At 40.3% G+C, this 22754-nt stretch overlaps 1 protein-coding gene across 2 annotated transcripts in view; it reads left to right on the top strand.

Moving 5' to 3' along the window:
- Positions 1–10795: 10795 nt before the first annotated feature.
- SESTD1 (SEC14 and spectrin domain containing 1) overlaps positions 10796–22754 on the top strand; it is a 151050-nt gene continuing 139091 nt past the window's right edge. For both annotated transcript variants that reach the window (XM_023212347.1, XM_023212349.1), the window contains exon 1: positions 10796–11121. The gene's annotated coding sequence lies outside the window, so the exon portion shown is untranslated. The remainder of the gene's footprint in view (positions 11122–22754) is intronic.

Raw genomic sequence — 22754 nt, 5'->3', positions numbered from 1 at the left:
TTTAACTCCAGGCTCATCTGTCCAGCTGCTTATTCTAAATGTGTGCTGACTGTCTGATAGGCATCCCAAAGTTAACATTTTCAAAGCCAAATTATTGAGCTCTGTGTGTTTCCCAAACTGCTCCTCCTCATAATCTCCATAGTAAATATAATATTATCATTCTAATAACTCAGACCAAACACCTCAGTGTTATCCCTGGATTTCTGTTTTAGTGACACCCCCCATCCAATCTGTCAGGAAATCCTGATGCTCTATCTTTAACATATAACCAGAATGTAACCACTTCCTACCACCCTTGCTGCCACCACACTGGGCCAAGCCACCATTATGTCTGCCCTGTGTAGTAGCTCTCACCTTGCGCTGGTCTCTGCACTTCCACCCTTCTCCAAAGGATTCATTCTGGTGGCGTGCAGCAGCCAGAGCGAGTCTTTAAAAATACAAACCCACCTATCACTCCTCAGCTCAAAAGTTTTTCAACTTGCTCAGAGCTGAAGCCTCAGTCCTTACAATTCCTTAAAAGGCCCTATACAATCTCTCTTCCCGCCTCCCATTCTCCTTCCTCCACTTCCCCCCTTGCCCTGGCAGATATGACCTCACCTTAGGTCCTTTCATATGCTGTTTCCTCTGCTTGAAATGTTCTTCCTACAGATGAACATCCCTATAGTTCCCTCCCTCACCTTCTCCAGTCTTTGTTCAGTGGCTACCTTCTTGGTGAGTCCTTCCAGGTCATCTGATCTAAAACCCAAACTATCTCTCATTCCTTATTACTTCTCCCTCCTTAATTTTTCTCCATGACATTTATTTGACAAATGCACATTTTACTTCTTTTTCTGTCTCCTCTCTCATTACAATGTAAGTTCCATGAGGTAGGAATTTTTGTTTTATTTGCTGTAGCATCCTCAATTCCCAATACAATACTTTAAAATAAAAGACAATAAATGTTTGTTGAATGAATGAATGACAAAAAACTGTAAATATTCATTCTTGGAAAGAATGTGGGAAAAGAGATGATCTCTCACATTGTGGGGGAAAATATAATTTATGCAATATTTTTAGAGGTTTTTGTGTCCTACAGTGAGCTATCAGCTCTGACACACACAGAAAATGCATTTTGTGCCTCAAGCTGCTTAACTTATATCATTTACATTACCTGCCTGCCTCTGCAGCCTGTTGAGTTTTCCACCCCTGGCCCACAGGTACTTTCCATTTTAATCCTTTTCTTAAATGATCCTCATGCAGCCACAACAAGAATATTTAAAATTCTCCTCTAAACAGCATGTTGTTTGGTGCTTCTCAGCCACTGTATACTTTTTCTTCTACTTTTTCCCCGCTTTCTCTGCTGAGATAATGACTTTCTTCTAGACTCAGTTCAAATGTCAAAGGCTCAGTGAACCCTTCATTAAACACCCAAGGAGTGACTCCCCTTTGGGTCCTGGTAACATTTTCTGTAGAATTTAATTGCAACTATGGTGTATATCATGTTGCACTGAGTGTTTGCTTGGGTTCCTGTCTCCCAGTTACAATGACAGCAAACACATGACATCCCCGTCTTTGTCTGCAGGTCTCTAACACAGTGCTGGCCTGACATTTTTGGTTGCATGAACAAAGAAGGCATTGAATGTCTTTTCCTATGTTTCTTCATGCTTATCTTTTTTCCAAGTAAAATGTTTAAAAGTTGGCCATGTAACATTAGAATGATACATCTTTCCAGATACAGCCAAGCTGATGCCTGCACACAGAATCTCTAAACACTTCCAGAGTCGGATACTCTTGCTTGGAAGCATTGAGGCACAGTTTCTGTACAGACAAGACACCCAGGATTGGCAGACAGGAGGGGAAGCTAAACAGCAGCAATAGCTCCTGCCCCAAATTTGCTACTGTACTTTAAGTGGAGAAGTCTAGATGACAATTTTTTCCATTATTAGAAATGATGGTAGAATATATTCATTGGGTTGTCTACCTTTTTTATACAAAAAGTTATGATTTCATTATAAAATGGTTAACTAAGTTAAAAAAAAAATTTTTTTTTTTTGAGACGGAGTCTCGCTCTGTCGCCCAGGCCGGATCTCAGCTCACTGCAAGCTCCGCCTCCCGGGTTTACGCCATTCTCCTGCCTCAGCCTCCCGAGTAGCTGGGACTACAGGCGCCGGCCACCTCGCCCGGCTAGTTTTTTGTATTTTTTTGGTAGAGACGGGGTTTCACCGTGTTAGCCAGGATGGTCTCCATCTCCTGACCTTGTGATCCGCCCGTCTCGGCCTCCCAAACTGCTGGGATTACAGGCTTGAGCCACCGCACCTGGCCTAAGTAAAATGTTTAACTCGGTGGCTCTCCTTCTTCAAGACCCCAAAGAGAAACGTACTCTTCGTTCCTTTCCCCCCCTAAATCCAAGACAATATTAATGAGGCATAAAACTAGCTGGTATCAGATGTTTTGAGCACACTGATCCACAGTGCCGGAATCAAGTAACTCCACACCCTAAGAAGTGGCTTTAACCCAGGATGACACAATCTGTATTTGTCAAATCGCCAACTTAAAAAAGAAAGAAATTGTTTAAAAGCCCTTTGTTACACAATAATGTTTTATTCAGAAGGAGAGGAAAAGTTAGACTGATACAAAAGGCAATTCTTTCCATTTTCCACTTTATCCCACAACCAAATCAACTCTGCTTCTGTGTTGCTAGTGCCTCCTCCGACTTTATGCAATGGGACTTCTCACGAGCTGCCATTCAGCTGCTCATCGCAGAAGAGTTGTACACACCTCTCCAGTGCAGCTGGAAAGAGTGACAGAGTGGAGGGAGCCTGGGCATGGGTGGAGATTATTTTTAAATGTGGTTTGTCCCTATTTTGTCCAAAAACACAGGATCTTAAAAAAACAAAAAAAAACTGTAGATAAACAAGAGAACCATTTCTGACCACCAGAGAATTGAAGCTACGAGAAAAACACTTTAGTCTCTGGCCCAGAGTGTTAAAGAGTCCAGGGCAGAACACATTACTTGATGGCTAAGATAAATATTGACCTTTGTATTCAATCTGATAACTGGCACACATTAGAAAAACAAAGGAGAAGCTTATGACTTGGACCAAGCTTGTTTTTAACATTCTTTTCCATCTTACTAATATCTAGGACCCAGCCCCATATTGAAATATCATGTAACAGAAACCGAAGAGCTTTCTCTGTAACTTAACTAATATTTCTCCAATGAGATCTGAATATTTCACTATGCAGATTGAATTTGACAATCAAGTGTTTTTATATCTTTAGCTCTGAATAACATATTTTTAGATTCAAATTTTCTAATGCAAGTAATAAGTAAAAATGTTCTGATCAAGCAAAATTGTGTTTTTCTACCATCATCATGAATAAATTGAAGGATTTTTTCTAGGCTAGGATTTTAAAGGAACATTCACAAACCAGCAAAATGTAATTGAGTATAGGTTTTTAATATAAAATGATGAGACTAGAAGTAATTTACATTATAATTTTAACATTTGAGTGGGTAATAAAATATTTCACAAAACTCACCTTTCCAGCGTGAGGCTTTGAAAAGCACACATCTTGCAATGAATATCTATTTTTTTTATCTGCCTGGTATCCTTTTCTCTCCTTCTTCGGTAATACCTCATCTTCTTTCAGGTAAACTTTCTCCCAAGATTAGAGCTGCCAGTTAGGATACTCAGCTCCCCACATGCCAGACCAATCTTGTTCTATTGTCCACAGTGTTTGAAGTTTCACCTGACCCAAAATATCAACCACTCCTTATATTTTTCTGCATGAGCTATTCAAGCTGGGGGATGTACGTACAGCCAGTGCTGTTTGGGCCTCTGCTCCTTGTAGTCTGATTTCCTGTTGGACAGATTGAAGACAAGTCCGAGAGGAACAGATTTGATAGAAGGGGCAAAAAGAAAGATGCTGACTTTGCTAGGGTCTCTGATGCTGGTCTCTGAGGTCCCCAGAAATGCAGTTCTCCCTTCAATGCTCTGAGTTACCTCAGTATTAATCCAGAAAAGCCATCATACCTCCACCTCGATACAGTCCAAATTGGCTTTGGCACTTGCAACCAAAGAGTTCTGACTCAGGAACGCTCATTTGGGCATATATTGTAGCATTTAATGGTTCTTATGGAAAATAATTGATTGAAGAGAACTATAAAAATTGGCATAGCCTGTTTACTGTATTCTATTATGTAATACATTATATATTGCCAGGAGCATTTAAAATGATTTGCCTGAACAATTTGCTTTTCACTTGGCCTCCTTTGTTGACCTCTCTCAGAAAGTTCATATTAATTAAGAGTGACAGTAAATTGATCACTGAAATTAGAGGCTTTTCCCTTGTCTGAAATGCTATTTTAGTTTTTATAATTCACAATACTTTTAAAGCACATTTAATGCTTAAGACATAAACTTGTATTTTGCCTAAATTATGCACTACATCTATGTACCACACACATACAGATAATACTGCAAATATTCTAATACTTTCCAAGGCTTATATCAGTAAGTAGTCAAGAGGCCTGAATTATAGTATTTGATACTTTATTAACCAACTCTAGAGCTGGGTATGTTGCTTAACTTCTCTGAGTCTCAGGGAAAAGAGGATGGAATAGATGGGTGTCTTCCAGTTTTAAGATCCTAATTTTACAACTAGGAAAGAAAATCAGTTCTGTTAAAAAACAGTTTTGCTGATTTTACAAAAAGAAAATCAAACACTGCTCTTTATTTATTCCTTTGGACAGTTTACCAAAAACATTTCATGAAACTGTGATTAGGGGGAAGAAAACCACCTGACCAAGTGAATGCAAACTCTCTTGGTCTTAGAAAAGGTTCTGTTGCCTGAAGCAAGGGTCCCCAACCCCTGAGCTGTGGACAGGTACTGGTCTGTGGCTTGTTAGGAACCGGATGCCTAGCAGGAGGTGAGTGGCTGGCCAGCAAGCATTACCACCTGAACTCTGCCTCTGGTCAGATAGTGGTGGCATCAGATTCTCAGAGGAGCACGAACCCTGTTGTGAACTGCACATGCGAGGGATCTAGGGTGCACACTCCAATGAGAATCTAGTGCCTGATGATTTGTGGTGGAACAGTTTCATCTCACAACCATCCCCCATCACCTCATCCCATGGAAAAAAATTGTCCTCCATGAATCTGGTCCCTGGAGCCAATGGATGGCTGACCTAAAGGACTCAAAATACATTGGCCTAGATGAACTAACAGGAGACTAAAACTAAAACAAAAACGCTTAAAAATGTCATTTGTACAATTTCAGAATCATGAAAGTTTTTTGTTTTTTGTTTTTTAAATACAAGATATTTTTAACTGCTTCAGTGAAAGAGAGAAATTTTGAGCTGGGAATTAAAAGGTCAAATCAGTCAAAACTGATAAATTGGACACTCAGATTAATTTATTTGTAATATTACTAAACATTTTTCTTAAAATTCAATAATGTGTTAAATGTACATTAAAATAAATGTTATATACCTTTACATGTCAACAATTTTCAGAAATTTATTTTGAAATGTTAAACAGATAGCCCCAAATTTCCGTTTTTGTTTTGCCCCTAAACATATGAGTATGGGATGAATAACACCAACCCAGTGCTACAGTTTTGGCATCACCTCTCATGGCTTTGTGACTTTGGTATGTTAGGTGATTGTGGTTGCAAGATATAGAACTCAACCATGGTACTTTGGGGATTAGGGTGTTGGGGTTTGGTTTCTTTTCATTTAGTTTATAAAGAATACCTATGAAATCTCAGCCATGAAATCAAGTGTTCCATGAACAACAGAAAAGTTGAACAAAGACCCTGATATAGTTTGGCTCTGTGTCTCCACCCAAATCTCATCTTGAATTGTAATCCCCACATGTTGAGGGAGGGAAGTGATTGGATTATGGGCATGGTTTTCCCCATGCTGTTCTCATGATAGTGAGTGAATGCTCATGAGATTTGATGATTTTATAAATGGTAGGTTTTCCTGAGCTCACACATGCTCACTCTTCTCTTGTCTGACACCATGTAAGACGTGTCTGCTTCCCCTTCCACTGTGATTGTAAGTTTCCTGAGGCCACCACAGCCATGTGGAACTGTGAGTCAATTAAACCTCCTTTGTTTATAAATTACCCAGTCTCAGGTATTATCTATATAGCAGTGTGAGAATGGACTAATATAGACCCTAAGAGGAGAGGAATGCAAATTAAATTGTGCATTCTGGAAGACAGAATTTAACGGGTATTCAGAACCCGAGGCATGAGTGGGAGTTTGTAGTCTTTTCATAAGAGCGGGGATTCTCATCCTTGTGGAATGTCCCAATCATCTCAGGAGTGTTTAAAAATACAGACTTTTGAGGTCCCATCTACAAAGTTTCTGGTCTAGTTGACCTGGGGGAAAAGCTCCCAGGTAGATTGTCAGTGTCCTGCTCTGTGTATAGTTTGATGTTGTGGCTCGTTATCTTGGTGCCTGCTGCGCGATGACCCGGCCACTAGCTGGCTCCCTCAGCTTCTCCCCTACCTTCTTTTCCACAGCCTCACTGCCTTGGATCCTTCAAGCCTTACCTGTGACTTCACCTTCTTAGCAAGGCTTTCTCTGATAGTAAAAATTGTACCCTAAACCCCAGCACTCTCTAGTCCCCTTCCCTGCATTATTTTTATCCAGCACTTATCACTTTCTAATGTACAATTTGATTTACTTATTTTGTGTTTATTGCCTGTCCCACCCACCAGAATGTAAGATTCATGAGGCAGAATTTTTATGTATTTTGTCCATACTGTATCCCCAGTACCTAAATCACAGGAGACACTTAATCAATACTTGTTGAATGAATATATGAATGGATATTTTCTGCTCAGTCATTGTTTGGTAGACAGTAGCTTCTTCTCACTGGTGATCTGTCAGGGCCGTTCCTGCCCACGGACACCCTCTGTGACTCCTTCTGGATTTCAGCTTCCCCAGTTGATCGCCTGATTGGATCAGGGTTTTTTCTTTGGACTGATTTTTTCCCCCCAGGTCATTTTTTGAATGAGTATGACTTGTCTGTGTCTAGGTCAGTGCCCACCCAGGGGCAATCAACAGTGATTCAGGGATTACACACACAGTACAAGAGTCTTGCCTGGGGCCAGCCTTCAGCAAGGGCTGGAGGAGGGGCAGTTTCTCCAAGCCAACTTTGCTGCAGGATGACTGTGTAGCAAATTACCTAACCCAGCTGAGTTTCAGGAAATTGGCAGTAACAATACCAGTCTATCTGAGACAGATTGAGAATTCTTTAGTGGTTCAAGCAAACAATGTATGGAACATGCTCATAGAAGGTGTTTTCACTATTAATTTATGATATAAATAAAACAAGATGAGTATGGAAAGTTATCTAATTTTAGATGACATTCAAATGTGGCTTAAAAAAAAATACTTGCTAGTATGGTAGATCACTCCCATAGTTCCAGCTACTCGGGAGGTTAAGGTGGGAGAATTGCTTGAAGCCTCAACTTTGAGACTAGCCTTGTCAATATAGGAAGACTTCATCTCTTAAAAATAAATAAATTAGGCCAAGTGCGTTGGTTAATGCCTGTAATCCCAGCACTTTGAGAGGCTGAGGTGGGTGGATCACAAGGTCAAGAGTTCGAGACCAGCCTGGCCAACATGATGAAACCCCGACTCTACTAAAAATACACAAATTAGCCGGGTGAGGTGGCACGTGCTTGTAGTCCCAGCTACTCAGGAGGCTGAGGCAGGAGGATTGCTTGAACCTGGGAGGCAGAGGTTGCAGTGAGCTGAGATCGTGCTGCTGCACTCCAGCCTGGGCGACAGAGTGAGACTCCCTCTAAAATAATAATAATTATTATTTTTATTTATCAATCTAAGATAAGTAGTAGAGGAGAAATTAAGAATTTAGAAACTTGTTGCTTGAGGTGCCTTTGGATTCTTTTTCTCCACCCTTTAATGTTTTTAAAATGTTACTCTCATTTCACATTGATTTCTAGTTGGCAGGGGCTTCTGCACATAACTTCCAAAGTGATATTTAAGAGGAATAAATGCAAAGATCTGCACGGTTTCCAAAACAAATCGCAAAATACAGGTTGGAGAAGATATGGTTTTATAGCTGTATGTATGCTAAAGACTTAAAGATTTGGGGGTAATTTTTGCTTGTTTTTAGTTGGCAATGACATGATATTTATGAACAGTATGGGGTGGTAGAAAAATAATGTGATATCAAACTGAATTTTGAAATATCATCATTAGAATGCAGAAAATTGTACTCCTCTACTTCTTTCTTTATACTTGGAAGATTGGATTCAGTTCTAGGTGCCACATTTTAAGAGGCACTGGAGAATGTTTAGATAAACGCACATGGAGATGAATGGGATGTGAATAAAAAGTGGGTGGGGAAGGCACACATTGTGACTGTTGACTTCAAATGTTTACAAGGCTGCATAAGGAAGGGGAACCATGCTGTTCTGTATTAAACAATGTTAGTACTAGGTTCAGATTCACTGGACACATTCATACACATTGCATTCATATAATAATAATTTAAGGTGCTATTATCATTTTATCCTTTTAGAATGGAGCAAACTCATACTTGGAGCAGTTTTGTGCTTTTCCAAGGTCACACAATTAGGAAGTTATAAACCCAGGATTTAACCACACTTCTTTGGAGTTTAAGTCCAGTGGTGTTTCTACCAAGACTGCAGCTACCTACCAAATGTATACAGAGACACATTTCAGTTGAACATAGAAACCAGCAGGACTGTTTAAAAATGAACACTGTTGTGAGGTCATGAATGATTTCCTATCACTTGGAGTTCAAACGTATGCTGGATAGCTAGTTTGCAAGAATCTAGCATATATATATATATATATTTACCTTTATAGCAAAATATTAAAAACAAATGCGAATCATAGAGCCGAAGAAACTCCAGAAGTGAAGCCTCATGACTATAAGTGATTGAGCTAAGTTCATTCAGTAGTTATTGGAAAACGTAGCATCCAAATTTCATTCTCTGAATCTACAGTTTAATGTTTTTTCCATTATAGCAGTTACTTCTCATCTAACACGTAGGTAATACAATGTGGAACCAGAAATATGGAAAGAGGAAGGGCAGGGATATTTTGTGAATTACTATAATGGATTGCTTGGCATGCTCTTGTTTTATTAGGATAAGCAAAGAATGTGAATGGTAGTTGGAGTGAGTTTTAAATGATAAGCAGAGAACACCACATAGTAGAGAAGGGAAAAACAGAATACCACAGAAGGCTAAAAAACGCAGGGACTGTGGACTTCACTGTATTTTCTTCTCATTGAGTAGACGCTCAACATCTATTTGTTGGAATGGAAAATTATTTCAACACTTCAGCAAACAGTTAAAGAGAACCTTCTTGGTGCTGAGCACTGTGCTATGTTCTGGGGAGCAAAAAATGAACTAGACAAAATCCCTGTCTTTTTAAGGAATACACGGTCTAGGAAGAAAAGGCCACCAAGCAAAGCAACAGGAAAAAAGCAAGTACTAAATATTATCATAGGGAATACTGTAGATAGATGATTTTATGAAAGCAGAGAGAAAAAGTATTTAATTCATTGTGTGTGCGGTAAGGATGCAGATGTGGTGAAAGGAGATGATTGCAGGGAAGATTCCAAGGAGGAAGGAATGCACTATCTTCATTATCTTGAAGGATAATAGGAGTTCAACTGGTTAAATGAGGGATAGATTTCAGGTGGGGGAAAACTACAAGGGCACAAAGACAAAGCCTGTTGAATTTGTGTGATACGTAGATATGTTAGGAGTTGAAGCTGGAGCCAAGGAGGTCAACAGATCAGATTTTAAATGGCTTTGTAAACCATGATAATAGGTTTGACTCTGATTCAACCAGGTGGAGAGACTCTGAATGATTTTAAAGAGGGACATTGCATGCTCAGCTCTGTCTTTTTGGAGCATTCTCTCTGGCAGTTATGTGGAACTGAAGCAGCAGTGAAATTAAAGACTTGACCTAAAGAGTGGCAAAGAGGTGGAAGTCATGGAGACAGACTGATATTCACAGAATTAAGAAGAATAATTAATCCATGGGATTTTAAGTCAGAAAACTTTAGTGGAGAGAAATTTGGTTGCTTAGTTGTTGGAATGGCAAGATTTTATCAATGGAATTAGGTGATACTGAAGTGAGTGGCTGAGTGAATAATATGGAAGTCTTGAAATTGGGACCACACAGCTGCTCTGATCTGGTGTGAATTTGCTGATGACTCTTTTGAACTGAATTCAGGAAATGACACAAAAATGATTTGTGCAATAAAATGAGAACAAGGACTCTTAAGTCAGTATATTTGGAGAAAAATAACTAGGTTGGTAAAAATGGGGAAGTAGCCATTATCAGGCAGCCCCATTTGTGGATTAATTTTGGGCTGTCCAATGGAAAGATCCTCAAAGCAAAACAAATGCCCTGAATCCAGCCCTTCCTCACAGCAACACTTTCCCTTTCATCTGCCTTCACCCTTCAGCCACACCACGCCTTGGCAGTGTGTACTTGGGAGCAGCTCTTGGAGACCTTGTACTCGAACCTTCGAACTCCAGGATGAGGCGAGAGGAAATAAATGACCTGCCAAGGTGTCAAGTAACGGGCCCTCTCAGAAGCCCAAATTTCTGACTTCAGGTCTAGGGACCCTTCCACTTTTCCAGACAGCCTCCCGCCTGGGGAGCCTGGGCCTCCACTAGGGGTGGGGACGGCAGGGTCCGTCCGGGATCGCCAGAGTCCCGCTCGCGCCCAGCCCTCAGCCCCAGGCCCGGTTGGACGCCCCGCCCCGCCCCGCCTGCTTCCCCCTTCCCGCGCCGGGCTGGGTCGCTGTACCGCCGTCACCCGGGCGTGCGCGGGGTCGCGCGGACGCGGCTCGGGCCGCGGGTGCCGAGAGGTCGCCGGGGCACCCGCGCCCCCGCTCCCCGCCTGACGCACGGAGGGGCCGGGACGCGATTTGCCGCGAGTGACTGGAGCCGCCGCCGCCGCCGTCGCCGCCGCTGCCGCCCGGGCCCGCTCCGCCCCCAGCCCGCCTTCCTCCCGCCGCGCCCTCCGCCTTCGCCCGCACCTCTCTAGCGTTCCCCTGTCTTCCCCAACGACCCTGAGCCGCCGGCCGCTAGCGTCAGCGCCAGCCAGGTGAGTGCGGCCGCCGCTCGGCCTGGGCGGGAGAAGCGCGCAGGCCCCGCGGCCGGGTGGCCGGTGCAGCGGTGGCGCGGCGGCGGCAGCGGGCCCGGCTTTCTTCCCCCGCGCGGGCCGCGGGGCGGAGGGGCTGCGCAGTGAAGGAGGGGAGCCCCCGCCCCGCCACCCCTCCGCTCCCAGCGCCCTGGCCGCCCCCGCCGCCGCAGACAAAGCGCCCGAGGTAGGAGTCCCGCGGGCCGCCTTTGCCTCCGCGCCGTCTGCCGGGTGCGGCCGCGGCCCTCGGAGACCGGGCCGCGCGCTTTTCCGCTCTTGAGCGCCCTTGTTCATTTCTGGGTGAAAGGGGCCCGAATTGTGCAACAGGTTTGGGCGTTAATCCTTATTTTCCAGCAGGTCTCTTTTGCCAGCGTGCAGAAACCAGATGTGGCTCCCGGCTCTGGGGCGAGTCCCCACGTCCAGCCCTCGCGGCTGGCTCCTTTGTGTGACCGGTGACCGGCCCTGTCGGGTGTGTGGGGGACACGGACTCGAGGCCCCAGGGCTGTGCTGAGGCTCCTGGACGCCTCCTCAGGTCGCGGGGCTTGGCTTCCACGGGCCTGCCGGAGGTTAACATCCCTCCAGCGTTTGGGAGAGTCACAAAGGGGAGGAGAGAGCGGGTTGGCCAGGGTCCGTGGTTGTGTGTTTTTCTATTTTAGGTAGACTCATACTAGAAAAGAGCCGCAGTCTGATCAGCTCTGGAGGGTACGGGTGACATTTCACCCTCGATGCACGGTTTGGACTTGGCTGTTGCTCTGATATTCCCCTTGGTTTTCTTGGTGCTTTGACATCTTTCATACACAGACATCGAGGGAGAAGTTGGAAGTGCTGCGGAGGGAGTAACTAGATAGCAGCTGTTTGACAGGTCGTCTCTTGCTTCACGTTTTGCCTGTGTCGAGCATGCCCACATGTATCCCAGCATAGCCTGGCAAACCATCAAATTTAAATTGCTACTCAAAATCCTAATCCTTATACATACCTACCTACACAGACACACATATATCTATATATTTTTTCTATTTTGGCTGGCTAAATCTTATTTTCTTAATGTGAAAATTTTTCCCCCCAAGGAAGAATGCATAATAAGGTGCACTTTACCTTTGTTTACATACCTTGGGTTATGCCAATACCTAGCTGGTTTCATTGGTATGCTATTTTAGTGTAACAGTACTAATTCCTTTAGCTTTGAGCAGTAAAATACGTCTTTGTTCTAGGACCAGGAAGCTTTTATACGTAATACTTTGCCCCATAATTAAATACATGAAAAAATTCCCGAAGGACCTAGAAAGCATTTCACAACTCTATAGGCTGTTTTTATGTTCCAAATTCCAGGAAATCGCTTTGTTGAATATTCAAACATTCTGGACTAAATTTAACCTTAAAAATTGGGCCCACTCTAGTAAGTTCCCCAGCATTAGAAAAATGAATTGATTGCGTTTACCAAACATTTTAGCCCCTGTGAGTGAGAATTGAATGGAATAATTGATGTAAGAGATTAGGAGCTAGTGATGGACTAGGAATCTGACAACAGAATGCAGAAGGTAGAAAGTTGTAAGTAGAGGTCACGAAGTTGCATCTACTTGGGTTTTAGTTGATTGCTAGGCATTTAATGACATTTTAAACAGGTAATCTAATGATGTATCTGAAAATGAAATGTCCACTAATTAAGAAAACAAAGTATTGCATTTTGACCTTTTTAAAAAATGTATTTTATAATGACTTGTTGAAGCTTTTCCACTCTCTAAAAATGAACTTGGTATTAATGACATTTCTTTTGAAAAAATGAAATTATACCAAACTAATCCGATTTTTAGAAAGTTTCTCTGTTATAGTAGTTTTACTTTATTAAAAATACCATTAATCTGTATAGTAGCTAACTTCAAAGATCTTTTAAAGCTGTTACAAGCAACATGAACAACCTCTTGAGGAAAGTAGAATATTTACTAATAAAAAGTAGCAAGCAGAGAAGTGAGCCACTGGACCATTCCATCCTGGGTGACAGAGCCAGACCTTGTCTCAAAAAAAAGAAAAAGAAAAAGCAGAGACTTAAATATTTATAATCGTTTCCTTTGAGATATAATTCATATGCCATAGAATTCACTTTTTAAAAGTATACAATTTAGTGGTTTTAATATATTCACAAAATTGTGCAAATGTCAACACTAACCCAAGAACATTATTATCCGAAAAAGAACCTTGTACCTGGTAGCTTTTGTTACTACTCCCCCTCCCCCATATTTGACAACCACTAATTTATGTCTCTATGGATTTGCCTATTTTGGACATTTCATGTGAATAGAATCATAATATGTGGCCTTTTGTGTCTTTCACTTAGCGTTATGCTTTCAGGGTTTATTCATATTATACCATATATCAATACTGCATACCTATTATGGCAGAATATTATTTTGTTGTATGGCTGTGCCACATTTTGTTTGTCTAATCTTCAATTGATGGGCATTTGGGTTGTTTCTACTTTTTGGCCATAATGAATAATGTTGTGGATACTCATTTACAAGCTTTTGTATGGTATATATGCTTTCAGTTTTCTTGAATGTATACCTAGATGTGTAATTGCTGGGTTATATGGTAATTCTGTTTAACTTTTTGAGGATCTGCTAGACTGTTTTCCATAGCTGCTGCGCTGTTTTACATCCCTTCTAGCAATGTATGAGGATTCCATTGTCTCCACATCCTTGCCAACACTGAATGTTTGTCTTTTTGATGATAGCCATCCTAGTGGCTGTGAAGTGATATTGCATTGTAATTTTCATTTGTATTTCATCTTTTCATGTCTTTATTGGCCATTCGTGTATCATTTCCTCATTTAATCTTTTAAATGGTGCTGTAAGGTAGGTTTATTCCTATTTTACTGCCAGGAAATTGAAGTGCAAAGAAGTTTAATCATTTGCTTGTTTTTTTAACCTTATAGTTAATAAGTTGCAAAGTCTGAATGTAAACTCAGGTCTTCTGACTCTACTTCCTGCACTCAATGAGGCATACAGAAGTTCAATTGTGTTTGTGAATGTCTGGCTGATCAGTGACAAAGTGAGGGAAAAATAAAAAAAAACCAAACAATAACAAAAAATAAGGTGTGGCCACACTGCCACATATTCATCAGATTTTATTGTGCATTTTCAAATAAATTCCTTTTCTACTATCATAATAAGGTAGGTCTGCTTTCCACATTTCCAACGGGGAGACAGAGTCAGAGTAATTCAACCTAGTAACAGCTTCGTAATGGCATAGCCGATCCTAGAACCCACCGTTTCAGAATTTGAATAGTATATATGTATATATAGAGAGTAAAAGCTGAAAATCTCCCTTCACTTTGTCCTTTCCCCTTCTTCACTCATAAGACCACTTCTGTCTTAAGAGAAACCGCTGTTAACAGTTTGAGGTGTATATTTCCAAACCTGTATCTTTGTATTTATGTGTGTATTTATGTATAAATATACATTTTCATATTCTACCGTACATAAAGACATGTTGCTATTCACAATGTTTTTTCTTTTACAAATGGGATTATACTATGCGTATTCCTTTGTTTTTCACTAAAATATGTTAAACTTTTGCATATGTAATTACAAAGGATAAATCTAATATTACGTTTTCATTTAAGTTTGCTATCCATGCCTGGCTTTGGTGTCAGGATGAAGCCAGGATTAAGAATGGTTAGGAAACTTTTCACTTTTTTCTGTGCTCTGGAACAGTTTAAAATATCTGCCCTTTAAATGTTTACTAGAGATTGTCTGACAACTTTGGGGGCAGAGAGAGATCTGAGATGACCTTTCTAATTTTTTTTTTTCCTTTCGAGACAGAGTCTCGCTCTGTTGCCCAGGCTAGAGTGCAGTGGCGTGATCACACCTCACCGCAACCTCAACTGCCTGGGCTCAAGTGATTCGCCTACCTCAGCTTCGCAAGTGGCTGAGACTACAGGCATGTGCCACCATGTGCAGCTAATTTTTGCATTTTTTGTAGAGGTGAGGTTTCTTGGTGTTGCCAAGGCTGCTGTCAAACTCCTGAGCTCAAGCAATCTGCCCACCTTGGCCTTCTCAAATGCTGAGATTACAGACATGAGCCGTTGCACCTGGCCCATTTTCTTATTTGTAAAATGGCAATAATTCCTACCTCATAAGAGTTTTGAAATATTTTAAATGATATGTGAGCTAATATATGAAACGCCTCAGTAGTTGCATCTAACAAAATGGATAAATGTAATAAACTGTAACATGCTATACAAATGTAAATTTGTTACTACAGTTATTGTAATTATGCTTTAACGTAATAGGAACAGATTTAAGTAGATAGGATAGTGGAGCTAGGGACAGTTTCCACTAATAAATCAGAAGGATCTATAAAAATTCACAGGCCATTTGCGATTTGATTCTGGTAGACAGTGGTATCTAAATACACTCTTTAAGAAGGATAGTAGGGAAAATCATTAACAAAACAGGTCTGGATTAATCTTGTGTTGTCACTTGTTAGCGTTGTGACTGGACAAGTTAATTTCTCAGTAACATGAGATAACACCTTCTTTTATAGGGCAGTTAAGAAGAAAGAGATTAGTTTCTAGCATGCAGTAGATGTTCAAAATAGTCAATTTTTTTTTCTTTGCATGTAGTGAATACCCAACAGTAACAAACCTGAGATGTTGAGTTTTACTGTTTTACGGTTGCTTAGTGAGGTGGAAAGAACATTAAGCCCTAAGTCAGAGTTTTGTTCTGTCCTATGTTTATTAGCCATTGGCTGTGGATGAGTTACCTAAGTGCTTAGCTTCTTCTGTTTTCCTTATCTATAAAAAAAAGCTAGAGAACTAAGGCGGGCACGGGGGCTCACACCTGTAATCCCAGGACTTTGGGAGGCTGAGGCGGGTGGATCACAAGGTCAGGAGTTCAAGACCAGCCTGGCCAAGATGGTGAAACCCTGTCTCTACTAAAAATACAAAAATTAGCCGGGTGTGGTGGCGGACGCCTGTAATCCCAGCTACTTGGGAGGCTGAGGCAGAGAATTGCTTGAACCCGGGAGGTGGAGGTTGCAGTGAGCCGAGATCACGCCACTGCATTCCAGCCTGGGTGACAGAGTGAGACTTCGTCTCAAAAAAAAAAAAAAAAGGCTAGAGAACTACCCATCTTATCTCATTTAATTTTTCTAATAATCCTGTCAGATAGAGATGATTTCCATTTTCCCTTTCTAATAGATAAAGAAACAAAGGTGCAGGAATTGGATTTTCCAAGGTCTACTTGGTGGACTCCTGCAGTCCTGGCATTCTTTGGCTCATTACAACTGTTCACTCCTGGGATGATAGGGCGTGCCCCTATATACAGGGAATACCAAGGGGGGAACCTACTATAAACTGAAATGTTAAGTGTATGAATAAACAAAGCAGTGTTGGATGAGACTACTTACTTATTAATGACTTCCATTAATAAAATACAAATAGAGGATTGTTAATGTGTCCCAATGCCAATGCTTAAGAGTAGTAATTTAAGATGATACTTCATTTTCTCATAATCACCTTATCTAAATAATTTATTACCTACTCCTAATTTCATTTTCAGTTTGACCAAGTAAAGCAGAGAAGTAAATTAGTAAGTTAGTGGTCAGAGCTGGTTTGATAGTGGTGTGTGTGTGTGCACGCGCGTGTGTGTGACAGCTGAGAAGTACAGTTCTTCAGCAGTTTGGCATATGCAGAAACTGCACATTCTTGGAAAGAAGTAATCTGATTATAATTCATTGCCTTCTAGTAGATTTGCAGAGTCATTTAGAAAATGAACCTGCCTTTGTCAGCTGGTTTGTAAAGACCTATTGATTATATTCTTGAAAGATAGTAATACTGTCTTTCCTTTACTAGGTATTGCCAAAGCTTTTGCTTATGAGTTTTATTTTATTTGATCAGGTTCAGTGATATTGATTTGGTATCTTTGCAGCTTTATGCTAGGGATATATGAAACAAAATGCTGTTGAGAGATCACAAATTGAATTGTCATTCAGTAATAGTTTAGAAAGTTTAGGAATTCTATCTATTGGGGCTTCAGTTAGCATATTTTTGTAGTAGAAGTGGGAATTACTGTGTTTAGGTTAGATAATTTTTATCAGAAGAAGCTTGAATTGCACTGTGAATTCTCACTGACATTGCTTCTTTTCTGCAGAATACAAAATACTTTGGAGCTATATATAAGAATTAGAAAACATGGTTCTTGTTTTCAAAGAGTTTATAATCAATTAGGGAGGCAATGAAGGAAGAAATTGAGTAAAAGAATAAAGAGCTCTTAAAGCTTGTGTCTTGTCTTTGTAAAATCAATTTTGCCACATTGGACTTTGGTAAGGTGTCATAGGTCTCTCCTGAGGGACAATATGAGAAACATCTATCCCTTTGAAGACTGGTGGTCATGAGTCTCGTATATTTTGATCATTCTGTGGGGCTCTTTTTGCTATATAAAATTACTGTTTGATTTAACTACCAAGGGTAGCTCCCCTTCTGAGTACTTCTCTGTGTATCTCTTAGATTGCCTGGGTTTTCCTTTCTGTTATGGCTGCTAGAAAGCCAGAACTAGATTTGTGGCCCACTGCAGAACACGTAAGTAGGTTTTTATATTATACAATTTTTAGCCTTTTTCTTGGCACCATTTTTGGTTCTTTTCTCTATTCTTTGCATTTATTTTTAATTTGTTGACTTGTTATAGTGCATTTATTGTGTCTTTAACCCTTTTCAGAACAAAATGGAGTATATACACATAAAGGCATACCCCTAAGGTATTGCCAGTTCAGTTTCAGACCACCACAGTAAAGCAAATATCTCAAAGCAAGTCATACAAGTTTTTTGTTTCTCAGTGCATATAAAAGTTATGTTCACACTATAGTTTACAAAGTGTGTAATAGAATTATATCTAAAAAATGATCTCTATATATCTTCATTTAAAAATACTTTATTGCTTAACATTGCTACGAATCCTCTGAGCCTAAGTGAACTGTAATCTTTTTGCTGGTGGAAGGTCTTGCATTAATGTTTATAGCTACTGACTGATCAGGATGGTAGTTGCTTGAAGTTTAGGGTAGCTAAGGTAATTACTTCCTTGCTTTCTTTTCTTTTTTTTTTTTTTTTTTTCATAAGGGCAGCCCCCTGAACCAGAATAGGTTCAAGATAGACTCCCTAATTCTATGACATAGAATGAGATGTGTCCTGATTTTAAATAAAATTGAAAAAAAAAAAACCCAATAATGAAGTATGCCACGTTGATGGACTCTTCTCATGAAAGATTTCTCTGTGGCATGAGATGCTGTGTGGTAGCATTTGAGCCACAGTAGAACTTTCACAATTTGAGTCAGTCCTCTCAAATCCTGCCACTGCATTTTCAACTAAGTGTATATAGCATTCTAAATCCTTTGTTGTCATTTGAACAATGCTTATGGCACGTTCACTAGGAGTAGATTCCATCTCAAGAAACTACTTTCTTTGCTCCTCCATAAAAAGCGATTCCCCATCTGTTAAAGTTTTTTTTTTTTTTTTTTTTTTTGAGATGGAGTCTCACTCTGTCGCCTAGGCTGGAGTTCAGTGGCACGATCTTGACCCAGTGCAACCTCTCCCTCCCAGGTTCGAGTGATTCTCCTGTTGCAGCTTCCCAGGTAGCTGGGACTATAGGCTTCTGCCGCCACGCCCGATGAATTTTTTGTATTTTGAGTAGAGATGGGGTTTCACTGTGTTAGCCAGGTTGGTCTCCATCTCCTGACCTCGTGATCCACCCACCTCGGCCTCCCAAAGTGCTGGGATTACATGAATAAGACACTGTGCCTGGCCCCATCTGTTAAAGTTTTATCATGAGATTGCAGCAATTCAGTCACATCTGCAGGCTCCACTTCTAATTCTAGTTCTCTTGTTGTTTCTACCACATCTGCAGTTACTTCCTCCATGAAATTTTGAACCCCTTAAAATTATCCGTGGAAGCTGGGATCAACTTCTTCCAAACTCCTGTTCATGTCAGTATATTCTGACCTCCTTCCATGAATCACAGATGTTCTTAATGGAGTCTAGATTGGTGAATCTTTTCTAGAATGTTCTGAATTTGCCCAAATCCATCAGATAAATCACTATCTATGGCAGCTATAGCCTTTGAAATGTATTTCTAAAATAATAAGACTTGAAAGTCAAAATTACTCCTTGATCCATGGGCTACAGAATGACTTTTGTGTCAGCAGGTATGGAAACATTAATCTCCTTGTACATCTCCATCAGAGTTCTTGGATGACCGGGTGCATTGCCAAGGAACAGTGATATTTTGAAAGGAATCTTTTTTTTTTTTTTTTGTCTTAGCAGCAGGTCTTAATAGTAGGCTTAAAAGATTCAGTAAACCATGCTGTAAGCACTTATGCTATTATCCAGGCTTTGTTATTCCATTTGTAGAGAACAGGCTGAGTAGATTTCAGTCTGTTCAGAATGGTAAATGAGCATCTGCTTTCACTTAAGGTCACCAGCTGCATTAACCCCTAACGAGAGTCAGCCCGTCCTTTGAAATTTTGAAGTGATTTTACTTCTCTCTTGCTGTGAAAGTCCTAGATGACATCTTTGTCTAATAGAAGGCTGTTTCATCTACTTTGAAAATCTGTTGTTTAGTGTAGCCACCTTCATCAGTTATCTTAGCTAGATTTTTTTGATAACGTCCTGCAGCTTCTCCATCAACACTTGCTGCTTCATCTTGTACGTTTATGTTATGGAGATGACTTCTTTCCTTAAACCTCATGAACCAACTCCTACTAGCTTCAAACTTGCGTTCTGGAGCTTCCTCACCTCTCAACCTTCATAGAATTGACTAGAACTAGTGTCTTGCTCTGAATTAGGCTTTGGCTTAAGGGAATGTTATGACTGGTTTGGTCTTCTATCCAGACTGCTGGACCTTTCTCCATATTAACAATGTGACTGTTTCACTTTCTTATCATTTGTATGTTTTCTGGAGCGGCACTTTTACTTTCCTTCAAGAACTTTACCTTAGAATTTACAGCTTGACTAACTGTCTCTAGAGACCTAGCTTTTGACCTCTATTGTCTAAAGACATACCTTCCTCAGTAAGCTTAATCATTTCTAGCTTTTCTTTTAAAGTGAGAAATGTGACTCCTCGTTTCACTTTAATATTTAGAGGCCATTGTAGGATTATTGATTGGCCTAATTTCAATATTATTGTGTCTCCTGGGATAGAGAGCCCTGAGGAGAAGGAGAGAGACAGGAGAACCCCCAGTTAGTGGAGCAGTCAGAATATACACGGTATGTATTGATGAAGTTCGTCGTCTTATATGGGTGTGATTCATGGTGCCCCCAAACAATTAACATCAAAGATCGCTGATCACAGATCACCATAACAGATACAATAATAATGAAAAGGTTTGAAATATTGTGAGAATTACCAACATGTGATACAGAAACACAAAGTGAACACATGCTGTTGGAAAAATGAGCTGACAGACTTGCTCCACTTAGGATTGCCACCAACCTTCAATCTATGAAAAATATAGTATCTGCAAAGCACATTAAAGCAAAGTGTACTAAAGTGAGATATGCATGTAGATATACATAAAATCCGTGGCAAATGTATCGAGGCAAACAGATTAATATAGTAGGGACTAGATATGGCAAGTATGTTTTATTTCATGGGCTAGCTTTAATTGATAGTGAAGACTGCCTGGAAGACTGCGTTGAGAAGTTAGTTGGACATAGCTTCTGGATTTAGTGGGAAAGGATACTGTGATCATTGAGCGGTGTTTATTGTTATGAGTAGGCGTAGTGATGGCGTTAGTGCCTGTATTTGCTGTCCCTGGTATAGATAGAATATTCAGAATGCTAAATAGCACATAGGTGGGTGGCTTTTAAGTTTAAAGTTAGGTTTTGCAGGGAGAGATGTGAATTTGGGGAAAAATGCTGGTGACTCTGGAATTAGCAGTCAGTTTGGTTCAGCTGGAATAAAAAGTCTGTAGTGCATTAAGGAGAAATGAGGTTGGTGGAAAAAGTGAGGAAGGGGATGTAGGAAGCCTTAATGCATAGATGGAGTAGATTAGATTTTCTTTTTTAACTCCTAAATTTTTTTTTTCTCATTAATCCTCTACATTATTTCCATAGTCTGTCTTAGTTCAGCTCCTGGTCATCCTTTTTATTTAAAAGTTAATTATTTTTTGAATAGGTAATACATTAATATGTTTCAAATTTTATTTTTTATTTATTTATTTATTTATTTATTTATTTATTTATTTATTTATTTATTTTGAGACAAGATCTGTCTCTGCCACCCAGGCTGAAGTGCAGTGGTGCATTCAGGGTTCTCTGCACCCTCAAACTTCTGGGCTCGCGTGATCCTCCTGCCTCAGCCTCCTGAGTAGCTGGGACTACAGGTGCGTGCCACCGCACCTGGCTAATTTTTGTATTTTTTATAGAGTCAGGGTTTTGCCATGTTGCCCGCGCTGGTCTCCAACTCCTGAGCTCAAGCAGATCTGCTTGCTTCAGCCTGCTAAAGTGCTGGGGTTACAGATGTGAGCCACTGTGCCTGGCCTCTAAATTTAAAAGGTGTAAGAGGACACATTAAAAATTCTTCCTTTCATTCCTACTCAACTGCTGAGTTCTCTCCTCCACAAAGTCAGTGTCATCAGATTCTTATGTATTCTTCCAGAAATATTTTATATATGTGCATATGGTTTTCCATCCTTTTTATACAAACGATACTTCAGTACCTATTCCTATATTGCTTCTTCTGTATCACATAGTGTTCTGTACCTTACTTTTTTTACTTCTTGGAAAATTACACTAAAAGCTTTCATCTTTTCTATTTTTAAATATACTTTTTGTTTAAGAATAATTTTGGATTTGCAGAACAGTTGCAGAATAGTACAACGTCCCCATATACACCTCACCCAGTTTCGGTTTTCACTGACAGTATCCTACTGTGGTTCATTTGTCAAAACTAAGAAACCGGCATCAGTATGTTACTGTTAACTGGAGACTTGCTTTGGATATCACCAGTTTTTCCATTAAAGTTCTTTTTCTGTTTGAGGAACCATCCAGAAAACAAGATTACATTTAGTTGTCGTTTCTCCTTAGTCTCCTCTTGACAGCTTTTCCGAGGTTTTTTATTTTATTTTTATTTTTTTAATGGAAGTTTTAAGAAGTACTGGTGATTTATTTTAAGACATACACTCTAAAAAACAAAAGTGTTGAATCTTACTTTTTGTCAGCTGGATGGCAGTAGTAGTGGTGGTGGTCCTTTGCTCTTTTCCCATGTTTGAGTTTTATGTTTAGAAGTCTGTGAGGTCAGCCTAACCACCTATGTATTTTATGCCTCTTTTCTCCCCAGACTTTTATAGTTCATTTACTCCTCACAGGATGGAGGCTGTAAGAACTTTGGGATGTGAGAACAGATGAACAGATTCCTGGGGGTTGGAAGGGAGGAAGATATACAAAAATGGTCACCATGCTGAAAGAAGGAAAGGGGTATCAAACCAGGGGAGGGAAGTAGACACTATGAAAATAACATCTGGATCTTTGCAACTTGAGTCTTGGGTTCTGAATAATTAAGTTTAAAAGAGTGGTGTGGCAGGGACAAAAGAGAGGTCAACTATTAACT

Source organism: Piliocolobus tephrosceles, chromosome 11 (genome assembly GCF_002776525.5).
Source record: "Piliocolobus tephrosceles isolate RC106 chromosome 11, ASM277652v3, whole genome shotgun sequence".
Lineage (NCBI taxonomy): Eukaryota > Metazoa > Chordata > Mammalia > Primates > Cercopithecidae > Piliocolobus > Piliocolobus tephrosceles.
This window is presented reverse-complemented; position numbering and strand designations above follow the sequence as displayed.